Source organism: Mesoplodon bidens, assembly GCF_964165515.1.
Source record: "Mesoplodon bidens genome assembly, chromosome: 11".
Lineage (NCBI taxonomy): Eukaryota > Metazoa > Chordata > Mammalia > Artiodactyla > Ziphiidae > Mesoplodon > Mesoplodon bidens.
Genome location: NC_138167.1, coordinates 49,337,164 through 49,359,540, shown reverse-complemented (window position 1 = coordinate 49,359,540; position 22,377 = coordinate 49,337,164). Strand labels below are relative to the sequence as shown.

Genomic DNA, 22,377 nt, shown 5'->3' with positions numbered 1-22,377 from the left:
GGATAGATGATTCATCATGAGACTATTTTAATTACTCTTTGAATCTAGCATTTGTTCCCTTCTTTATAGAAATTCATCCATCACCTGATTATCTCTTACCAAAAATAAAATCTGTGCCAAGCCACACATATTTCTATTAGGTCTAAGAAGGGAAGAATCATTCTGTTTCCATCTGTTTGCGTCCAGTCTCAGTGGGTGGGCAGTTGGAGACTCTCTCTTTCTGGTTGACAGGCATAGAGGGACTCTGTTCCTTCTTATGATAACAATTAGGGTTGAAACATACTGAGAGGCCTAAACAATCAAGTTTTGTGGTCGTCACCCTCCACTCACACCATTATCCTGTTAATTCTGTAAAGTCTGAAATCTCTTTTTATTTATTTATTTATTTTTTTAATTTAAAAAAAAAATTTTTTTTTTGCGGTATGCGGGCCTCTCACTGTTTTGGCCTCTCCCGTTGCGGAGCACAGGCTCCGGATGTGCAGGCTCAGCGGCCATGGCTCACGGGCCCAGCCACTCCACGGCATGTGGGATCCCCAGACTGGGGCATGAACCCGTGTCCCCTGCATCGGCAGGCGGACCCTCAACCACTGCGCCACCAGGGAAGCCCTGAAATCTCCTTTTTTTTTTTTTAATCTCTTTTTTTTTAAGTTCTCATTAGTAATAATCAGATTCATTATAGCCCTGCATTGTGCCAGGCACTTCACATGTATCAAATCTGTAATATCCCAACCTTTGGGGTATGTATTATTATCTCCCCATTTTCCAAGTGAGGCAACAAAAAGATGCCCAAAAAGACTGAGTAATTTATCCAGAGACCAAAGCTGGTGAAGGATTGGCTGAGTAAGACTCACAACCCCAAGTCTAGAGCACAGTTCCATGGCCATCGAGTACCTACTCTGTGTTGGACACTATTCCTAATAGGATCCCCATCTTTAAGTCATGGAACTGAACTGGAGGGTTCAGCATGAGAATTGGGGTGAATAGAGCAGGTGTCATGGAGGAAAAATGGTGAGGCTTCTGAGAGAGGAGGGGGGTTCCAGGCAGGAGAAATGGGATCAGAAGTTTGGGCCCAGAAATATCAAAACAACTAGAGTCGGGCTTCCCTGGTGGTGAGAGTCCACCTGCCGATGCAGGGGACACGGGTTCATGCCCCGGTCCGGGAGGATCCCACATGCCGCAGAGCGGCTGGGCCCATGAGCCATGGCCACTGAGCCTGCGCGTCCGGAGCCTGTGCTCTGCAACGGGAGAGGCCACAACAGTGAGAGGCCCGCGTACCGCAAAAAAACAAAAAACAAAAACAAAAAACAACTAGAGTCTACTTTAGCTCAAACGGAATGTTTGTGTACAGTCTGGCTGAGGTTGACCTTGACTGCCAGGTTAAGGAGTTTGAACTTTATGGAATTCTGGTATAAAATGTAATATAAAGCATGGATTTGGTTTCATTCTTCAAAGTATTGATACTGCTATAGTGTTACAAAATTGTTCGAAAGTGATTGTACAGCTAATGCTTGATTTCTGTCTACATTGATACAATACATGAGGTATTTCTATTTTATTTATCTTTCAGAAAAGCTGTATTTCTTCTCTTTATAGATAAAATTCAAAAAGCAAACACACCTTCCCATCACACCTTAAAAAACAACTCCTGCAATGTTGAGACCCATAGTCTATGTATGTGCTTATATTTTATGTCACTGCTCCCCTACGCCAATGACTGTCATCATTAGTCATATAAGTAAATAGCATAAGAGAGGTAAACAAGACTCAATGGGCCTTTTGTTTAGTCTCCCCATTTACAGCGAAGTGTTGGCTCCTTCAAGATTACAGGGCTGAGTTATCTGCCCCACCACATGCTGTGGGACCATGTGGTCCAAGCACAGGAGATAGGACCCAGAAGAACAGCCTGTAAATCAACACAGGGCATCTAACATTTACACAAAATAAAATAAATCATAAAGACAGCATGATTATATTCCATTTTGAAAGATTCAGAAAAGTAGATTTGCCTGTCAAAGGAGTTGTAAGTTATTTTAGCTATGACAATCCTCTCTGTGTTTTAGGCTTTGGAACCAGCATCCTGTATCTACTCTCCATCCGTGGGCAGTGTTTCAGATAAGGAAAATTTTTCTGGTAACAGAAATCATTAACATGGAGACTTAAGGCAATGACTTCAGTTAAACTTGGGTCTAGTCAGTGTTCCAGACTGATAGTTTGTGTTATTTTGTGAATTGTTATGTCTCAGAAATTCCAAAATGTGAAATTCTAAAAGCTTAAAGGAGTATGTGCACTTTCAGATAGTAGTGGATATTTTGTTTTCTCCTCTGCTCGGGGGCACGGTGGTGTTGCAGGGTAGAGAGCTCTCTAATAGGAGCTGGCTGACAGAGGGGCCAAGCCTATCTCTTCTACATACTATTCAGAAGTGATTCATTTCCCTTAGCCAGTTACAGCCACCAGCATCCAGTTTCCCCATGCTTGTGGACATTCAGGTGAAGGATAACATCCTCTTTTAAAATCTGACTTAAGTGATCTCTAGGAGATGCTCCTCCCATCGGCAGGTGGGACAAAAGGCCAGAGTAGGGTAACACTGATTGTCTCTGGACCCTTGATAGTTGCCCTGGGGCTAAAGATGCTGTTTTGACTCTTGGCGACCCCTGTCAAACTGAAGGGCCATTTGTTGGCATTTCCAGCCATGCGTCTCTCCCTGAGTTATCAGCTATGTGGCAGGGAATTTCCTACTGCAGAGGTTTTGTTTTTGTTAGTTTCAAGAAATCTGAGTTGTCTAAACTAAAGGTAAAATCACAGAATACATCATTATATGGGTGTGGAAATTGTAACAGGTGCTAGATTTTATACCTTATTGTCTGAATACATACTGTCTCTGCCCTATTCCTTTCCTCCTTTGCACCCCTCCAGTGGCCTCTGTTTTAAATGGACATGTAGTTCATACATCCTTTTGCCCTATCATACAAATGTCATTTTTAAGAGAAAAACTGTCAAATTTTGTCCTCATACTTTTCACTTTACCAAGTGCCTTCACCACCTCTTTAATCCAACTGAAGTTCTAAATAAGTATAGCAATTGAGAGGAAAAAATATACCAGTAAATATAGTCAAGCAACTGGAATACTACTTGGCAGTTAAAAAGGACCCAACTATGGATACAACAACTTGAATGGATCTCAAGAGCATCACACTGAATGAATGAAAAAAATCAATCCCCAAAAGATCACATACACTATGATTCCATTTATGTAATATTCTCAAAATGACAAAAATATAAAGAAGGAAAATATCTAGTTTCCATTGGTAGAGAGAAAGAGGTGTGACTATAAAGGTTCTGTATATCTGTGACATGGAAGCTCTGTATCTTGGTTGTGGTGGTAGTTACATGAGTCTCTGCATGTGATAAAATGACACAGAAATTATATACACATATTGCACTAATGTCAATTTCCTGCTCTTGCTACTGTAAGAAAATTATGTCTCATGTAACCATTGGAGGAAACTGCGTGAAAGCTATATAGGGCCTCTCTGTGTTACCTTCGCAACTTCCTATGAACCTATAATTACTTTAAAATAAAAGTTTAAATATATACAAGTCAACCAAAAGTGTGGCCTCCTCTGTACAGCACGTATAAATACAGTATAGCAAAACAATGCCCCAAAAGTGTCAGATCTTTTTTAAAAGATGTGCTGTCACTAAAGAATTGCTGCAAAGGCAAGAAGGAATAAAATCGCGATGAAATGTTTTCTCGGGGCTATCACAGAGGCCTCCGGTTCTGCAGTGCCCTCAACAATCTGACTGCTTTCCAGGCATCCACAAAGCAAGGCTGGAAACAAGAACCCCTTTAGTTCGATTTCACTAACAATCAAGGGCAGTTTGGTCTTTTAGTTTACAGGAACATTCTGCATCCAGGTACCACATTCCTCTCTCCCATTTGGAAAAATTCCAGAACATAAGACCATAGCGTGTAGCCCCATGTAGCACGCAGGAAACGTTTCTCAAAACAGAAAGTCACCTTAGTCTCTCTCTTTAACGAATGCCTCCCTCTCCCCGCCTTTTTCAGTTCTTTGCTACTTCCCCTCCAAGTTCGTCTCACTCACTAGCCTGGTCTTTCGAGTGAAGCCGTCCGTAGCAGCGGCAGGCAAACCTGTGAGCGGTGCAGCGTCCCCAGGCGGCGGCCCCCCGCGGTCCTCCCTGCGCGCCGCGACCCAGCTCAGGGTCCCCACGCCCTCGCAGGACGCGCGCGTCACCCCCGAGCCACCAGCCAGCCCCCGGAGATGCTGCTGAGCAGCCTGCACGGAGTGCCAACACTGCAAACAGCCTGATCAGCTGGCGGCCAAAGTTGCCTCCTGGTGAACTGCATCTTTTTTCCTTTTCTTCTTTAACATTTTTATAGTGCCGTGAGTGTGTGAGTGTACCCAGTGTTATTAAATTATGCCAAAACAAAGAGCAAAGTACTTGTCCTGAGGAGTACGTGGTGGTGTAAAAGGCGCGAATGACGCAAGGCAAAAATGACAAGACAAACACTGGGTGGGGAGGAAAATGTAAGGTAGAATCAATAAGACTTCCAATGGACCAAGAATGGAAAGGCTGAGGCAGGGCTCCAAGTCCTTTGGAGCACAAAACAGAAATAAAGATTTGCAATAATAGCAATAGTAACAGTAACATTTTTTTTTGGGGGGGGGTTATTAGGTGCCAGGCAGTATCATCAAATTAATTCTATAAAGTAAGTACTTGTGATTATATCTAACTGGAAAACCAGGGTTTCTTTAAACTGTTTAATTTAACAAACACCTGTAATGCTTACAAAGTGCCAAATATGCTTCTGAATGCTTTATACATATTAACTCATTTAATTCTCATAAAATCCTTCTGAAATAAGAATGGTTTCACTCAATTTACAGATGAAGAGAATGAAGCAGTCAGGTTAAGTGACTTGCTCAAGGTGGTTCAGATAGAAAGTGAGCGAGCCGGAATTTGAACCCAGGAAAAAGTCGGAAGGATGGAGCCAAGATCTGAATCCAGGAAGCCCAACTCCATGATGGCACTGGGATTCATGTCCACACTCCCTGACTCCCAAGCCTGCGTGCTTAATTATGTGCAACAACGCACACTGAATAAATAATTTAATTGTAAAATATTGATATTGACTATTAACAATGCAGATTTACTTTGTAAAGTCCTTTAACATGGCGATGAAATAGTGTTTAGTTGAACAATAAATATTGCTTCTTAAAAAAAAGGTGGTGGGGAGGACAGGTTTTCCTCCTTCCTTCATTCAACAAACATGCATGAGTGTCTGTTTACTCCACGCACTTATGTGAGGTACCAGGGCGACAGCCGTGACCGAAAGAGACAGATATGAGAGAAAACAAGGGAACCGGAAATGATGTTCATTTTAATGATGGATACACGCTAGATTTATCAGGAGCAATAGGTGCAAATAGCCAACAGGAAACAAGGGAACATTTCAATCTTATTATACAGGGAATGATATTATCTGGGCTGGACTGTCCTGCATTTAGCCCGTTTTTCATTTCCTCCCTTCTGTTTCCTTCATTTTAGTTAAGGCAGTTAGAGGAAAACACATTATCAAAGAACACAGTATAGACATCTGATAACATTTCTAATAGTGCTTTGGGTGGCAGGGGGAGTAACATTAAAAATAAGAGCTTTCACATGTTGAAGGTTTATTATATACTAGGCATTAGTCTAAGAATTTTACATGTGTTAACACATTTAATCCTCATAACAATCTCATGAGGCCGATACTATTATGATCCTGATTTTATAGATGAAGAGACTGAAGCTCAAAGATTAAGGAACTTGCCCAAGGACATAATGCTAAAAAGTGGAGGTTTTAATCTCTTAACTGAAGTTAGGTTTTGGATTATTTATAGGTTTCACTTACTCTTTGAATTCCCTTACTAATGACAGTATGAGTGAGACTACTTTACTAATGTGGAAATGGTGAAATGGCATGCAGACCTCTGAGCCTGCAACGAAAAATTGGCATAAAAGATCCCTAAAGAAAGAAGAGACATTGGGAGTTAAGTTTTTCAAAGTCTGTTATCAAAAGCCAGAACCTTAACTAGCATAAACGTCTACTTTGCAGATAAAAGGGTGAAATTCATTACTATCGTCTCACCTCATTTTTTAAAAATACATTTTTACTTCCTGATTCTTCTCTAGCACACTAAAATAAAAAATAAAACCATTAAAAACTAAAATAAGGGGAGAAATCCCCCCCACCCAAGCTACCTCCTAAGAAAAACATAGAAAAGCATTTGTTTGCAAGTCATTTTCATGATTGCGTAGGTTGTACCTATGCTAAAATAAAACATCCCCTTGAATATAAGAAAAATAATTTGGTTTTCCCATACAGAGGACAACAAAGTCTAGTCTTTGCATTTGAGCTTAGGTTTTAAAACACTGACATTATAAAAAGTTAAACTATAGTTCTCTATAATAGGGCCATAATAAAATGTATTGCTGACTCCTATATTCAGTTATTTTGTTCCCTGTTAGCCCAGTTCACTTCTGACATTCAAGGGCGGTGGGCAGAGCTATGGGACATTTGCAGAGAAACCATGCAAGGACCTCCGGACCACACCTCCCCCCCACCCCCCTTGCCTCCCCCCAGCAATCTCCACTGAACTCTTAAATTCCCCAATGGCTCCTTCTTTCTTTCTCTGTTTTAGGCGAGTCTTTCTGTTGAGAATCCTCCCCTATTTCCTTCACTTCTTTGCCTGGCTGACTTTCATTTCTGCTTCAAAACCCAGCTCAGGGGCTTCCCTGGTGGCACAGTGGTTGAGAGTCTGCCTGCCGATGCAGGGGACACGGGTTCGTGCCCCGGTCCGGGAGGATCCCACATGCCACGGAGAGGCAGGGACCGTGAGCCATGGCCGCGGAGCCTGCGCATCCGGAGCCTGTGCTCCGCAACGGGAGAGGCCACAACGGTGAGAGGCCCGCGTACCGCAAAAAAAAAAAAAAAAAAAAAACCTAGCTCAGGCATCATCCGGTCCAGAAATGTTCTCTGACCCCTTTCCTAAGCCAGGTTCCGTGGCAGAGTGCTCAAATCTGACTTTTTCCCCTGGCCCTTCACATGCTGTTAACACAACTCTTTGTTTATTTATTCTTTCCCCCACTGGACTAATTCCTTTATTCAACAAACATTTCTTGAGCACCTAGTATTTGCCCAGGACTGTGCTAGGTGTTAGGGAGACAAGGATAAAAGAAACTCCCTAATATACTTCCTGGGGGATAATGATACTCAATGGTTGTTTGTGGAATGAATGAATAGAATTGTCATTACAAACAGAGTGGAAGGAAGACCAGAAAATTAGCAGGCACGTGAAAGTGACTTGGTTTTTGCATTCCCCCACCTCTCACAGGCTGCTCTGTTGTGTACCACCTCTCTGAGCTTCTTGTTGCTTTAAGATTTTGCTCTCCAAGTAGTCTTTATCTTACTGCTGTCTTTATTGGAAGCAGGAACTCTGGCACAGGAGGGACCTTAGTTCTGAGGCCAGCCCTGTCACTTACTAGCTCTGTGACCCTTGGCTCTTCCCTTAATTTCTCTGAGCTTCAATTTCCCCCTCTGTAAAATGGAGATACCATACACCTAGACCATGGAGTATCAGGTGAAGACTAAATGTGATTTACACATGGAAGGGGCTTGGCTCAAAGTCTGGCTTGGAAAAGTCTTCCTTTCCTGTCTTTTGTCTCTCCCCTTCTTCCATTCCTCACCTTCCTGCAAGATGTCATCAGGGTAGCAGTAGCATGTGAGATGGTTTCATGTGATACATGGAAGCACATTTTTCAGAATTGTAATATTATTTATATACATATTAAAATATGTAAATAGTCATTAAACTCCATTAAACCTTTGATTTTTATAGAAATGATTGCTTTGGATTTGTAAAAATTTAAAAAAAATGAGGGGTTTAAGTTTTTTAAAAACAGAGGAAAAGAATCTGAAAAAGAATGGATATATTGAATATGTATACATACATATATATATATATATATATCTGAATCACTTTGCTGAATACCTGAAACAAACACAACGTTGGAAATCAACTATACTCCAATATAAAATAAAAATTAAATTAAATTTAAAAATAATAAAAAAGAAAACAAAAAATGGAAAATATTATTAAGTCAGTACAAAGGATAAGGGGGAAAAAAGGAATATATGCCTAAAAAACACTGCAGAAATGAACAAAGACAATGACATAAAAGAAGAAAGACATTTAGCTCAAAAGTTCACAAGGTAACCATAGTTATATTATGCATTTCTCAAATGTCACTTGTAAAACAATCCAATCCTGGGGCTGGCAAAGATTAATTCTTAAGGTACATGGTCATGCTTTTGGCTTTCTTAGGATAGGATTAGTCTCTAATAGACTAAGAAGTCTGTTTTGGGTCCCTAGATGTCACTTGTCCAGTTCTGACCATTATAAAGTGCAAAGTGAAAGAAAATCGTTCTTTACACTTAAGAATAATGTCCACATAGAACTTCCAAAGATGTTCTACGTTCCCCACACTGTGTATCTCCATTTCTTGATCTATAAAATGGGTAGAATAATAGAATCTATCTCATAAGGCTCTTATGAGGGTCAAATGTTAACATAAAAGAAGCACTTAGTAACATATAAGGAATATAATAATTGATATCTATGTGTGAGCCATTATTATCATGAATCTAGTAGAGACTAGCCTCCTTGGAGCACCTAGTACTGCATACTCTGGCAGAAGAGCTTGCCTCCTATCCCTGCATCAGGCTTGAAAGTTTTTTATCCCTTTACTCCAGTCTTCCTGCTTTTTGAAGTTTTGTGATAAAATCAGACCAATAGAAGCTTTCTGTCTCTGAACACATATGGTAATCTGTAATTTGGGGAGATCAGATATTCTCTTCAGTGTCTCTGTTCTTACAACTTTTTACCTAGAACACAGATTTTCTGTAGATTCATTTGTTAGAACCTTAGAGACTATACCACACACACACACACACACACAGATTTCTTGTGTTCCATATGAGAGAGTCCACCAATCTCACCCAATCCTTAGAGACTTGTCTGCGTGGGGACAAAAAAAAATACCCATGGGCTAATCTACACCTCCTCCCCCCAAAAGTTAAGGTCTACAAAAAGTTATAACCAAAGTTAAAACAAACCCAAGCTACCAGACCTTGGAAATTGTGATCTGGATGAAGGATGCTCTCTTTACAACATAAAACAATTTAGTCATAATGATTATGTCTGCACTGCTGGGAAGCAGATAAAGATGAATATAGGAAGCCAGGAAATTGGGAAACAGACCATTCCTGGTGAAAGGCTGGCCACTCCCTCCTTTCCTTAAGGGTGACAAGGTGCACCACTACTCAGCGGATAACAAAGCAAGCAGATCCAGCAGCTTGGGGGATGGGGCACCTAATCAGGAGGCCGCTGAGGTAAGTGCCTGGCCAGGTCTGCTTACACCTCCAGGGCAGAGGCTCCCCCTTCTCTTCTCTTCTCTTCTCAGGGTCTCAGATCCCTCTTAGACAGGTAGAGATACACCTTTTGCATATCAAGATCCAACCCGTCCTCCACCGGTGAAACCAGACCCAGGTATTTAAAGGCTCTGCGGAGGACTGCAGGTGGGGATCTCCAGGTCATCGCCAAGTGTCTCAAGGCCCCCAGATCTTGCCCCCTCACTCCCCCGTACATGCCCCGGCACACCAGGGACCCAGTCTCCCTGGCTCTGGTTCCCCGACTTAGTTCCCCCCGTTCCTCTAACCAAGTCTACCGCCCGGTGCGCACCTCCTGGGCTGGTCCCGGGGCACATGAAAGGGGACACTCTCCACCTCTCCCTGCTGGATCACTCAGGGGAGCTGGGGGGCGCGCGAGTTCCCCACTCCGCGCCTCCACCCCCAGCCCGCGCCCACCAGGGCGCACGCCCACCTGTGCGAAGAGCCCCTACCTGCACCGCACCCACCTCTCTCCTCTCCCGGACTCGGAGATGCTCCCAGTTCACCCTCCCAGGGGGCTCCCTGCGTCTCCGCTCCCGTCTCCATCCTCTCTTCCTTTCATTCATTCTCTCCTCTTTTCTCCATTTTCCCTCCTCCTCCTACCCCTCTCAGGGTCTGGACCCTTATCGTTCTCTCCTTCTCCTCTCCTCCCCGACGTCCTCTCTGCGTTCCCTCCGCTCCACTCGTCTTTCCTGACCGCACTTTCTGCGGCGCCCCTTCCTTCTTTCCAGCGCCCACCCACCCACCCAGGCTTCTCAGTCCGACGGCGCGCGATGCCTCCCTCGGAACCTCAGGCTCAGTCTTGGAACCCGTTCACTGCCCGCAGCCAAGGGCCCCAGACCCAGCGCTGCTCTCGCCTTCCTCCTCCCCGAAGGAGCCTCCCGGGCCGGATCCCCGGGCCGGAACCCCCGACCCAGAGAACCGTGCTGGCCTCCTGGGCGGCCCAGCTGTCAGCAACGATGGGTCTATTTTAGGTTCTGCACCCAGTGTCCCCGCCCTGAGGACGCGGGCACGGGTCCCGCGGCGACTCGGGTAACACCTTGCCAGCGCGATCCCGAGCTGACGCAGAGCCAGCTCCTGCAGCGGGGTCTCGGGGCCCCTGGCCAAGCAGTCCGGGCCACGGTGGTGGATGGCGATCTCAGTACAAGCATCTCGAGATTCAAGCGCCCAGGGAATCCCCGGCCCGGGGGCGTGGGCGCCCCAGCGCAAGGCACCCCTTGCCCGCTCCCCAGGACCAGGCAGCCTTGGCAGTCACCTGTCCTGGAAAAGGGAGTCACCGGAGCTCTCCCAGCCTCTGTCCTTTACCTCTGCTTGCCCCGGCTTACTTAATTTCTAGTCAATCCGGTCATTCGCCTTCAGTAATGCACCCAAAGGGGATCCTTTGTTAAATGATAAGGATTTGGGGCCATCAACAAGATATGAGGAGCCACAGCGCCGCACCAAAGCCCCAGACGGGTGAGAGACCGAGCTGCACACGTGTGCGTGTCCCTATGCGCACAGGCGCGCGCGCGCACACACACACACACACACACACACGCATTCCGGCTGGGATCCAGCCACAAGTTTGCACACTGACGAGTCTTTTAAGTCTAGCGGAAAATATAAACAGCTTCACTTACCCCACTTTTTCTTCCCTCTCCCGATTGGTATCCAGGGGAAAAGGGTGGATTGAGAGACCCTTCTTTCTTTTCTTTTCGCCTTTCTAAAGAGTGGAAATTTCCATCATGTGATAGGGGGCAGCATCCCCAGTGTCGCGTTTCCTGTGGACCCTCCCTTCCAGCCCAGCCACCAATCGTCAGGCGGCAACCTGAGATGTCAACAAAAGCATCCTCCCAGGTGGGGCTGAGTTGTCCAGCTGTCCCTCAAGAGTGAAGCCTGGGACCTGCCAGCCCCTGCTCCAGCTTTCTTGGGTTCATGATAACAGAGAAGATCTTGGTGTGAGTTGAGCTTTTCTGTGGGCTTTTTTTTTTTTAACGATTAAGTTTCTTCATTAGTCAAGGTTGCATTTATTGGATCTGTCCTATACACAGAAATACCTGTCAGTGCTCATTTTGAAGTCTGTGAAAGAGTCTTTCTTTCAATAGGTGGCTCTAAACTTCCTCCAGGTTTGGGGATGTCAAACCTGAACTTGACATAAAGGAAAAAAACATTTGGGGAAGGGGTACAATCGAAAAACCTGTCATTCACAGTAAAAATCACTTAATGCAAGAGCAGAGCAGAGGATAGCTTGCTAGCACTTAACCATGGCTAGGGGTCTTTTCTGGTCATTTTTTTCCTGGGATTCCACTGTAAGCATAATCCTCAGTATATATGAAGAAAGAATTAGGATATAATAAATAGCACTATAATTTCAGTTCTGCTTATTAAGGCACCACTCACCATTTTAAGGAAAACTTTATATGAAAAAAAATTTACAAGCAGCTCAATATCAAAAAAACAAACAACCTAATGCAAAAATGGGCAGAAAACCTAAATAGACATTTCTCCAAAGAAGATATACAGACAGCCAACAAACACATGAAAGAATGCTCAACATCACTAATCATTAGAGAAATGCAAATCAAAACTACAATGAAGTATCACCTCACACTGGTCAGAATGGCCATCATCAAAATATCTACAAACAATAAATGCTGGAGAGGGTGTGGAGAAAAGGTAACTCTCTTGCACTATTGGTGGGAATGTAAATTGATACAGCCACTATGGAGAACAGTATGAAGGGTCCTTAAAAAACTAAAAATAGAAGTACCCTATGACCCAGCAATCCCACTACTGGGCATATACCCTGAGAAAAACATAATTCAAAAAGAGTCATGTACCACAATGTTCATTGCACCAGTATTTACAATAGCCAGGACATGGAAGAAACCTGAGTGTCCATCGACAGATGAATAGATAAAGAAGATGTGGCACATATATACAATGGAATATTACTCAGCCATAAAAAGAAATGAAATTGAGTTATTTGTAGTGAGGTGGATGGACCTAGAGTCTGTCATACAGAGTGAAGAAGTCAGAAAGAGAAAAACAAATACTGTATGCTAACACATATATATGGAATCTAGAAAAAAAAATGGTTATGAAGAACCTAGGGGCAGGACAGGAATAATGACGCTGATGTAGAGAATGGACTTGAGGACACAGGGAGGGGGAAGGGTAAGCTGGGACAAAGTGAGAGAGTGGCATGGACTAATATATACTACCAAACATAAAATAGATAGCTAGTGGAAAACAGCCGCATAGCACAGGGAGATCAGCTCGGTGCTTTGTGACCGCCTAGAGGGGTGGGATAGGGAAGGTGGGAGGGAGATGCAAGAGGGAGGAGATATGGGGATATATGTATATGTATAACTGATTCACTTTGTTATAAAGCAGAAACTAACATACCATTGTAAAGCAATTATACTCTAATAAAGATGTTAAAAAAACCCCACCATTTTCTGACATTAACCAAAATTTTTGTTTCCAAAAAGCCCATGTAACATATATGTTCACCATCCCGTTTATTTACTACTCATTTGTCATTCTTTAAGGGAAAAAACCTTCTCCTATGGAGACCCGATCCCCACAGTTTAACAAACTCATTAGGCAGCACAAATTACTTTCTAAATTCTCACATATGCAATTTAACTTTATTCAGAATGGTAAGGCTCACCGTTCAGACCACAAATATCTAGAACCATCTCATTTTACAGTTCCCATTAACTAATACATCAGCAGCACCTTAGCACTTAAGAAACAGGACAAGAACAACAAGAATAAAATTCCATCTGGATAATGCAGTTGTATATTAGTCAGGAATGTTAAAAACTCCATTAACACACATGCACACATATCAAATTGTACTAAAATCATCCAACAATGCAAATCCAGTAGAAGGATGATATGATGAATAGCTTCACTGGAGTTATCATTTTGAAACCTAAAAACAAATGCACTAATTATTTAACCAGAGTATAGAAGAAATATTTTTTTATGAAAGCTGATTATCCCCTGCCTAACCAAATATGGTAAACCTCTTTCGTTTGTCATAAGAGGTTTCCATTTTATGAAATTAGAATACATCAGAATAATTTAGAGGTCCCTTCAAACTTGTTGAAGCTAGATTATCTTTATTACACTTTTTCATTGATTCTTATTTAATAAATATAAGCATCTTTTATAAAACTACTAAATTGTCAAAATTGGTAAGATTGGGAGGGGATTAATGGAAGATCACAATAGATATATATTTCTCTCTACTTGAACTGAGATTTAGTAAAAGCAAAATCCAAGATTCTAAAACAAAAAGCCATTCCAGAGAAAATACAAATAAAGATAGGATCAATGTAATCCTAAAATAGATACTAGTTCACTGTGCAGCTACTTAACTTTTTAATGAATTTCTTATAAATTTAGTCAGTTCTTCGTGTCCATATCTTAGCTAGCACAGAAAAGCTCAGAAGCAGTGGTTCATTGCCTAATTTACTAGAGAACTATAGGTTGTTCATCTACATATGTGCTACTTATTTTAATCATGTGTGGATTGAAATAAAATGAGTTGCATTCATCTATAAAGCAACAAAGTGCTGAGAAAAATTCAAATTGGTCATCTTTTGTAGCTATTGTATATCCTTAGAGTTTTAAGAGAGCTCCAAGCAATGTCCAGGTGGTATGAGATAACTGGCAAGCTATTGTCTTCCGTGATACAATCAAAAACTTGAGCCTTTGATGACTACGCTGGATCTACCCAACAATCCTCAAGGGTTTCTTTAAAACTTGTGTTTGAAAGAATGTGAAGCAACCCTAACCAGCAACATGAATATCCCTGCAAAACCGCACTGTGAAACACATTTTGATTTACTATCCGAACATTTGCTGGCTCCGGAACAGGCAACTTGAGTCCTGATTTCAGAGGTACCACCTACCAACTGTGTGGCCTTCGCCAATGTGCTTAAGTTCTAAGTGACTCTGTTTCTCCATGAGAAAAATGTAGAACATTCCTTAATACATTGTTTTCCTTACTTATTTTCAGACAGTACTACAAACTCAAATAGTGCTGGAGGAAAATAAAATGTTTGCAACTGAGAAAAAAGGGTGACAGAAGAGTTAGAATTTCTACCATTTTGACAAAGCTGAATTGATTGAAGCTTTCCACTCTAAAATTATATAAACACACTTGTCCTAGGAATGATTATTGGTTTTGTTCTGGATGCTTCTGCTTTAAGTCTCTATTAAAAATATTCCCCAAATATATTCTTTTGAACTAAAGCTAATACTTGAAAACAGAGTTCCATGCTGCTGTAAGTTTGGAAAACATTGTGCTAAAAATTATTGTGGGATTCCTCTGGGGTTTGAATCAGTCTCTTGAAGGTGGATGGAGCACGTAGTATCTCTCTATCACCATGAACCCTTTTTGGAGAAATATTTCTAAGGTTTAATCATCCAGAGAACAGTCATTACTAAATTTTAGTATAAATAAATGTCTTAGGAAGGAAATAAAACACAATTATTATCCTGCCATCATACATATGAAGTTCCTTGATTTACTGATTTATTGTGAAGTTTGTTGCAGTGACTTTAAGACAGTTTTGCTTACATTCTTTCTTTGATAGTAGATTTTAAACATGGATTATTTTTTCAATGAATAATTATTGAAATTAGTAAGCTGACTTGAGGTTACAAAACACCTTAACATATATTATGCCACCTTGTACTAAAATAAACCCACCGTGTAGATATTATTTTCTCCATTTCATGGGAGAGGAAAATGAGATTCAGAGATGTTAAGTGACTTCTCCAAAGACACAGAGCCGATAAATGACAGACTGGAGCACGAACCAGGTTTTCTGGCTTCAAATTCAATGTTAGACCTTCCACAGCTCACCTCCCTTTTTTCTAGTCATTTTCTTTACTGAAACTTATTACTGTTTTTCTTCCTACAAGGTCACCAGCCGTGAATGGCATGCTTAGCCATAAAATAATGATTTTTAAAATAGTTATAATACTATAAAAGTAATTTTCTTTTTATTATAATTACAAGAGCCTCTACAAACTTCTAATGTCAGTATCACGGTTTTCTTTTCTATGAATGTGAATTTGATTTATGTGAGAAACCAAGTCATACCATGAATTATGCTTATGGTTGAGTTTCTTTAGTATTATATTCTCTAAATGGACTACTATCTCATACTGGCACTAGGAAAAAGACACTTGATCACTCACTGTCTCAGTTTCACACATGATGAAATAACTAGATACTAGATCTCAAAACAAAAAATAATATCAAACTAGATCTGGGATCTTAGAAGATCCAACTCTAGAGTCCAAGATTGGGATGTCAGGTTCCAGACTCTGAAGTCCCATCCAGGAGGTGAAAAGGGGAGTAGAACCCACGTCCCATCGGGAAATAGCTCAGAGAGGAGAGTGGGCATCCTGTGGTCAATATTCAATACCAGCCCCAGGGAGGTCAGCTTTTGTCTCTCTGTTATGGAAACAGCACTGCTTATAGAGAGCTGGCCAGTCAGATCCACCTTCCTTTTCCAGCTTGATGCTCACGGCATCTCACTGACAGTCAATTACTCCTGAGCAGCCAGTCTCTGTGTCTTTCTCATCAGTGTTCCTGGTATTTACCATAGTATAACTCCATAGTTATTTATTGAATGAGTGAATGAGCAAATGAAGAATACCCCTATGATTTACATATTGTAACAAACACTATCTGTGCCTGAGCTAGTTGTTAAATGAAGTTATTTGTGAGTTATCCCTAACGACATTTTCCATCTTCTCTCTATTTTTTCTCTGAAATTAAGAGGTACCATAATTAGGAGGCCAATTATAATTTTGGTGCCAGAGAGACAATCACTGATTGAGTCTGCCAGGCTACCAGCTACGCTGACATGGTTTGCACAACTGGTGTTTGAACAAAGACTGACGTTGATTTGACATTGGCAGGTAACGCAAGAGCCTGGCAGCTTTCAAAAAATATCAAATTACTCTAAAAGCAAATTTTCCCCTTTGTGACATTCCTCTGAGAGCTAGAACCTCATTCATGTCAAACTTAACTTCATATTTACTTTATTTGGAAAAATAAAATGAAACACCTTATCACCAAAAACTAGACATGTTTAATGAGAATGACCACATTTAAAATAAACATTATATATATATATATGTTTTCCAAATAAATAAGAGATAGAACATGTAAAGTTAAACACTTGGTTTCTGATTTCTGGAACCAGACTCCCTGGGTTTGAATTCCAACTCTGATATTTACTAGCTGAAAACTAATTATTAGTTATATAATAATTAGGTAAATTGTTAACCTGTCTATGCTGCAGTTTCCTTATCTGTAATTTGGGGATAACAGTTATACCTATTCTAGAGTTGTTTTAAAATTTAAGTAAATTTCTTAATACAGTTAAACCATCATTTTTCAAATGGAAAATACTGATTACAGTTGTATCATCTGTTACTGAAAAATTCTTATAGTAACCATAAAACTTTATTCTATTCTTCTAGGCCTGTATCCTCATTCTTAGTATAAGAGGGCAGATTATTTGATCCTTGTGACCTGCGTGATCTTAACATTCTACAATTGCGCAGCTTCCGGGGATTTACTTTCATTCCCTTGTTTCCTGAAGAGATGGAGAACAGGAAATTATTAACCTATTACTTAATTTTCACAAGACTAAATATAAAATTAAACAAAACTTGCACTTTAACTTTGAAACCGTGAAGACATTTAACTTCTAGTCTTCAAATATAAGAGCTAGATGGTGTGAAAGATGTCAGAATTGTGTGCTTATGTCTCCATTGCCCTGTTCCAATGCTGCAGTAGGTTTCATTCTTTCTCATTGTATAATAGTTTGCTTGCATGTTTCCTCTTGAGACTGTAAGTTCTGTAGATGCGATATAAAATATATTTGCTGAATAAATAAATAAATGGGTGGATGGGTCAATCAATTGATGCTTCTCTGTTTTTCAGGAGTTCAAAAACTGAGTAATAATTTTCTTAAAGATAAGGATGGAATGTTATCAGAAAATATTTCAGATTAAAATACCACTGTGAAGATGATTTTGGAACTCAATGGTTTTACATTTTTATTTATTTATTTATTTTTAACATCTTTATTGGAGTATAATTGCTCTACATTGTTGGATTAGTTGCTGCCATATAACAAAGTGAATCAGCTATACATATACACATATCCCCATATCCCCTCCTTCTTGCATCTCCCTCCCACCCTCCATATCCCACCCGTCTAGGTGGTCATAAAGCACTGAGCTGATCTCCCTGTGCTATGTGGCTGCTTCCCACTAGATATCTATTTGACATTTGGTAGTATATATTAGTCCATGCCACTCTCTCACTTCGTCCCAGCTTACCCTTCCCCCTCCCCATGCCCTCAAGTCCATTCTCTACGTCTGTGTCTTTATTCCTATCCTGTCCCTAGATTCTTCATAACCATTTTTTTCTAGATTCCATATATATATGTTAGCATACAGTATTTGTTTTTCTCATTCTCACTTACTTCACTCTGTAACACAGACCCTAAGTCCATCCACCTCACTACAAATAACTCAATTTCATTTCTTTTCACGACTGAGTAATATTCCATTGTATATATGTGCCACATCTTCTTTATCTATTCATCTGTCGATGGACACTCAGGTTTCTTCCATGTCCTGGCTATTGTAAATACTGGTGCAATGAACATTGTGGTACATGACTCTTTTTGAATTATGTTTTTCTCAGGGTATATGCCCAGTAGTGGGATTGATGGGTCATATGGTACTTCTATTTTTAGTTTTTTAAGGAACCTCCATACAGTTCTCCATAGTGGCTATATCAATTTACATTCCCACCAACAGTGCAAGAGAGTTCCCTTTTCTCCACACCCTCTCCAGCATTTATTGTTTGTAGATTTTTTGATGATGACCATTCTGACTGGTATGAGGTGATACCTCATTGTAGTTTTGATTTGCATTTCTCTAATGATTAGTGATGTTGAGCATCCTTACATGTGTTTGTTGGCAATCTGTATATCTTCTTTGGAGAAATTTCTATTTAGGTTTTCTGCCCATTTTTGGATTGGGTTTTTGTTTTTTTGATTTTGAGCTGCCTGAGCTGCTTGTACATTTTGGAGATTAATCCTTTGTCAGTTACTTCATTTGCAAATATTTTCTCCCATTCTGAGAGTTGTCTTTTCATCTTGTTTATGGTTTCCTTTGCTGTGCAAAAGCTTTTAAGTTTCATTAGGTCCCATTTTTTTATTTTTGTTTTTATTTCCATTTCTCTAGGAGGTGGGTCAAAAAGGATCTTGCTGTGATTTATGTCATAGAGTGTTCTGCCTATGTCTTCCTCTAAGACTTTGATAGTGTCTGGCCTTACATTTAGGTCTTTAATTCATTTTAAGTTTACTTTTGTAGATAGTGTTAGGGAGTGTTCTAATTTCATTCTTTTACATGTAGCTGTCCAGTTTTCCCAGCACTGCTTATTGAAGACACTGTCTTTTCACCATTGTATACTCTTGCCTCCTTTATCAAAGATAAGGTGACCATATGTGCGTGGGTTTATCTCTAGGCTGTCTATCCTCTGCCATTGATCTATCTTTCTGTTTTTGTGCCATTACCATACTGTCTTGATTAATGTAACATTGTAGTATAGTCTGAAGTCCAGGAGTCCATACAAATTGTGAAATTTTTTGCTCTAGTTCTGTGAAAAATGCTATTGGTAGTCTGATAGGGATTGCATTGAATCTGTACATTGCTTTGGGCAGTATAGTCATTTTCACAATGTTGATTCTTCCAATCCAATATCTCTCTATTGTTTGTATCATCTTTAATTTCTTCCATCATTGTCTTATAGTTTTCTTCATACAGGTCTTTTGTCTCCTTAGGTAGGTTTATTCCCAGGTATTTTATTCTTTTTGTTGCAATGGTCAATGGGAGTATTTCCATAATTTCTTTTCCAGATTTTTCATCATTAGTGTATAGGAATGCAAGAGATTTCTGTGCATTAATTTTGTATCCTGCTCCTTTACCAAATTCATTGATTTATTCTAGTAGTTTTCTGGTAGCATTTTTAGGATTCTCTATGTATAGTATCATGTCATCTGCAAACAATGACAGCTTTACTTCTTCTTTTCCAATTTGGAGTACTTTTATTTCTTTTTCATCTCTGATTACTGTGGCTAAAACTTCCAAAACTATGTTAAATAATAGTGGTGAGAGTGGGGAACCTTGTCTTCTTTGTGACCTTAGTGGAAATGGTTTCAGTTTTTCACCATTGAGAACGATGTTGGCTGTGGGCTTGTCATATATGGTCTTTATAATGTTAAGGTAAGTTCCCTTTATACCTACTTTCTGGAGAGTTTTTTCATAAATGGGTGTTGAATTTTGTTGAAAGATTTTTATGCATCTATTGAAATTACGATATGGTTTTTATCCTTCAATTTGTTAATATGGTGTAGCACATTGATTGATTTGCATATATTGAAGAATCCTCACATTCCTGGGATAAACTTCACTTGATCATGGTGTATGATCCTTTTAATGTGCTGCTGGATTCTGTTTGCTAGTGTTTGGTTGTGGATTTTTGCATCTAGGTTCATCAGTGATATTGGCCTGTGGTTTTCTTTTTTTGTAACATCTTTGTCTGCTTTTGGTATCAGGGTGATGGTGGTCTCATAGAATGAGTTTTGGAGTGTTCCTCCCTCTGCTATATTTTGGAAGAGTTTGAGAAGGATAGCTGTTCACTCTTCTCTAAATGTTTGATAGAATTTGCCTGTGAAGCCATCTGGTTATGGGCTTTTGTTTGTTGGAAGATTTTTATTCACAATTTCAATTTTAGTGCTTGTGATTGTTCAGTTTATATTTTTTATTTCTTCCTGGTTCAGTCTCAGAAGGTTGTGCTTTTCCAAGAATTTGTCCATTTCATCCAGGTTGGCAATGTTTTTGGCATATAGTTTGTTGTAGTAATCTCTCATGATCATTTGTGTCTCTTCAGTGTCAGTTTTTACTTCTTTTTCATTTCTAATTCTGTTGATTGAGTCTTCTCTCTTTTTTTCTTGATGAGTCTGGCTAATGGTTTATCAATTTTCTTTATCTTGTCACCACCTTTTAGTTTTATTGATCTTTTCTATCGTTTCCTTCACTTTTTATTTATTTCTGATCTGATCTTTATGATTTCTTTCCTTCTGCTAAACTTGGGGATTTTTGTTTTTCTTTCTCTAATTGCTTTAGGCGTGAGTTTAGGTTATTTATTGAGACGTTTCTTGTTTTTTGAGGTAGGATAGTATTGCTATAAACTTCCCTCTTAGAACTTCTTTGGCTGCATCCCATAGGTTTTGGGTCTTCGTGCTTTCATTGTCATTTGTTTCTAGGCATTTTTTGATTTCCTCTTTGATTACTTCAGTGATTGCTCTGTCATGTAGTAGTGTATTGTTTAGCCTCCATGTGTTTGTATTTCGTACAGATTTTTTCCTGTAATTGATATCCAGTCTCATAGCATGTGGTCAGAAAAGATACTTGATATGATTTCAATTTTCTTAAATTTATCAGTGCTTGATTTGTGACCCAAGATATGATCTATCCTGGAGAATGTTCCATGGGCACTTGAGAAGGAAGTGTTTTCTATTGTTTTTGGATGGAATGTCCTATAAATATCAATTAAGTCCATCTTCTTTAATGTATCATTTAAAGCTTGTGTTTCCTTATTTATGTTCATTTTGGATGTTCTGTCCATTAGAGAAAATGGGGTGTTAAAGTCCCCTATTATTATTGTGTTACTGTTGATTTCCCCTTTTATGGCTGTTAGCATTTGCCTTATGTGCTGAGGTGCTCCTATGTCAGGTGCATAATTATTTACAATTGTTATATATTCTTCTTGGATTGATCCCTTGATCATTATGTAGTGTCCTTCTTTGTCTCTTGTAATAGTCTTTATTTTAAAGTCCATTTTTTCTGATATGAGCTTTGCTACTCCAGCTTTCTTTTGATATCATTTGCATGGAATATCTTTTTCCATCCCTTCACTTTCAATCTGTATGTGTCCCTAGGTCTGAAGTGGGTCTCTTGTAGACAGCATATATATGGGTCTTGTTTCTGTGTCCATTCAGCCAGTCTAGGTCCTTTGGTTGGTGCATTTAATCCATTTACATTTAAGGTAATTATGGATATGTTTGTTCCTATTACCGTTTTCTTAATTGTTTTGGGTTTGGTTTTGTATGTCTTTTCTTCCTCTTGTGTTTCCTGCCTAGAGAAGTTCCTTTAGCATTTGTTGTAAAGCTGATTTGGTGGGCTGAATTCTCTTAGCTTTTGCTAGTCTGTAAACGTTTTAATTTCTCCGTCAAATCTGAATGAGATCCTTGCTGGGTAGAGTAATCTTGGTTGTAGGTTTTTCCGTTTCATCACTTTAAATATGTCCTGCCACTCCCTTCTGGGTTGCAAAGTTTCTGCTGATAGATCAGCTGTTAAACTTATAGGCATTCCCTTGTATGTTATTTGTTGCTTTTCCCTTGCTGCTTTTAATATTTTTTCTTTGTATTTAATTTTTGATAGTTTGATTAATATGTGTCTTGGCGTGTTTCTCCTTGGATTTATCCTATATGGACTCTCTGCACTTCCTGGACTTGACTGACTATTTCCTTTCCCATATTAGGGAAGTTTTCAACTTTAATCCCTTCAAATATTTTCTCAATCTCTTTATTTTTCTCTTCTTCTTCTGGTACCCCTATAATTCAAATGTTGGTGCGTTTGATGTTGTCCAAGAAGTCTCTGAGATTGTCCTCAATTCTTTTCATTCTTTTTTCTTTATTCTGCTCTGTGGTAGTCATTTCCACTATTTTATATTTCAGGTCACTTATCTGTTCTTCTGCCTCAGT

The 22,377-nt window shown here is 39.9% G+C and overlaps 1 protein-coding gene across 3 annotated transcripts in view; it reads right to left on the bottom strand.

Annotated features, from left to right (window-relative positions):
• SLC38A4 (solute carrier family 38 member 4) overlaps positions 1-11,202 on the bottom strand; it is a 68,449-nt gene extending 57,247 nt beyond the window's left edge. The window contains exon 1 of one of the 3 annotated variants that reach the window (XM_081248362.1): positions 11,131-11,202. The gene's annotated coding sequence lies outside the window, so the exon portion shown is untranslated. Of the gene's footprint in view, positions 1-4,103; positions 4,699-11,130 lie in introns of those variants that run through there. The other 2 variants (XM_081248360.1, XM_081248363.1) reach the window with 2 other exon arrangements.
• Between the last annotated feature and the right edge of the window lie 11,175 nt (positions 11,203-22,377).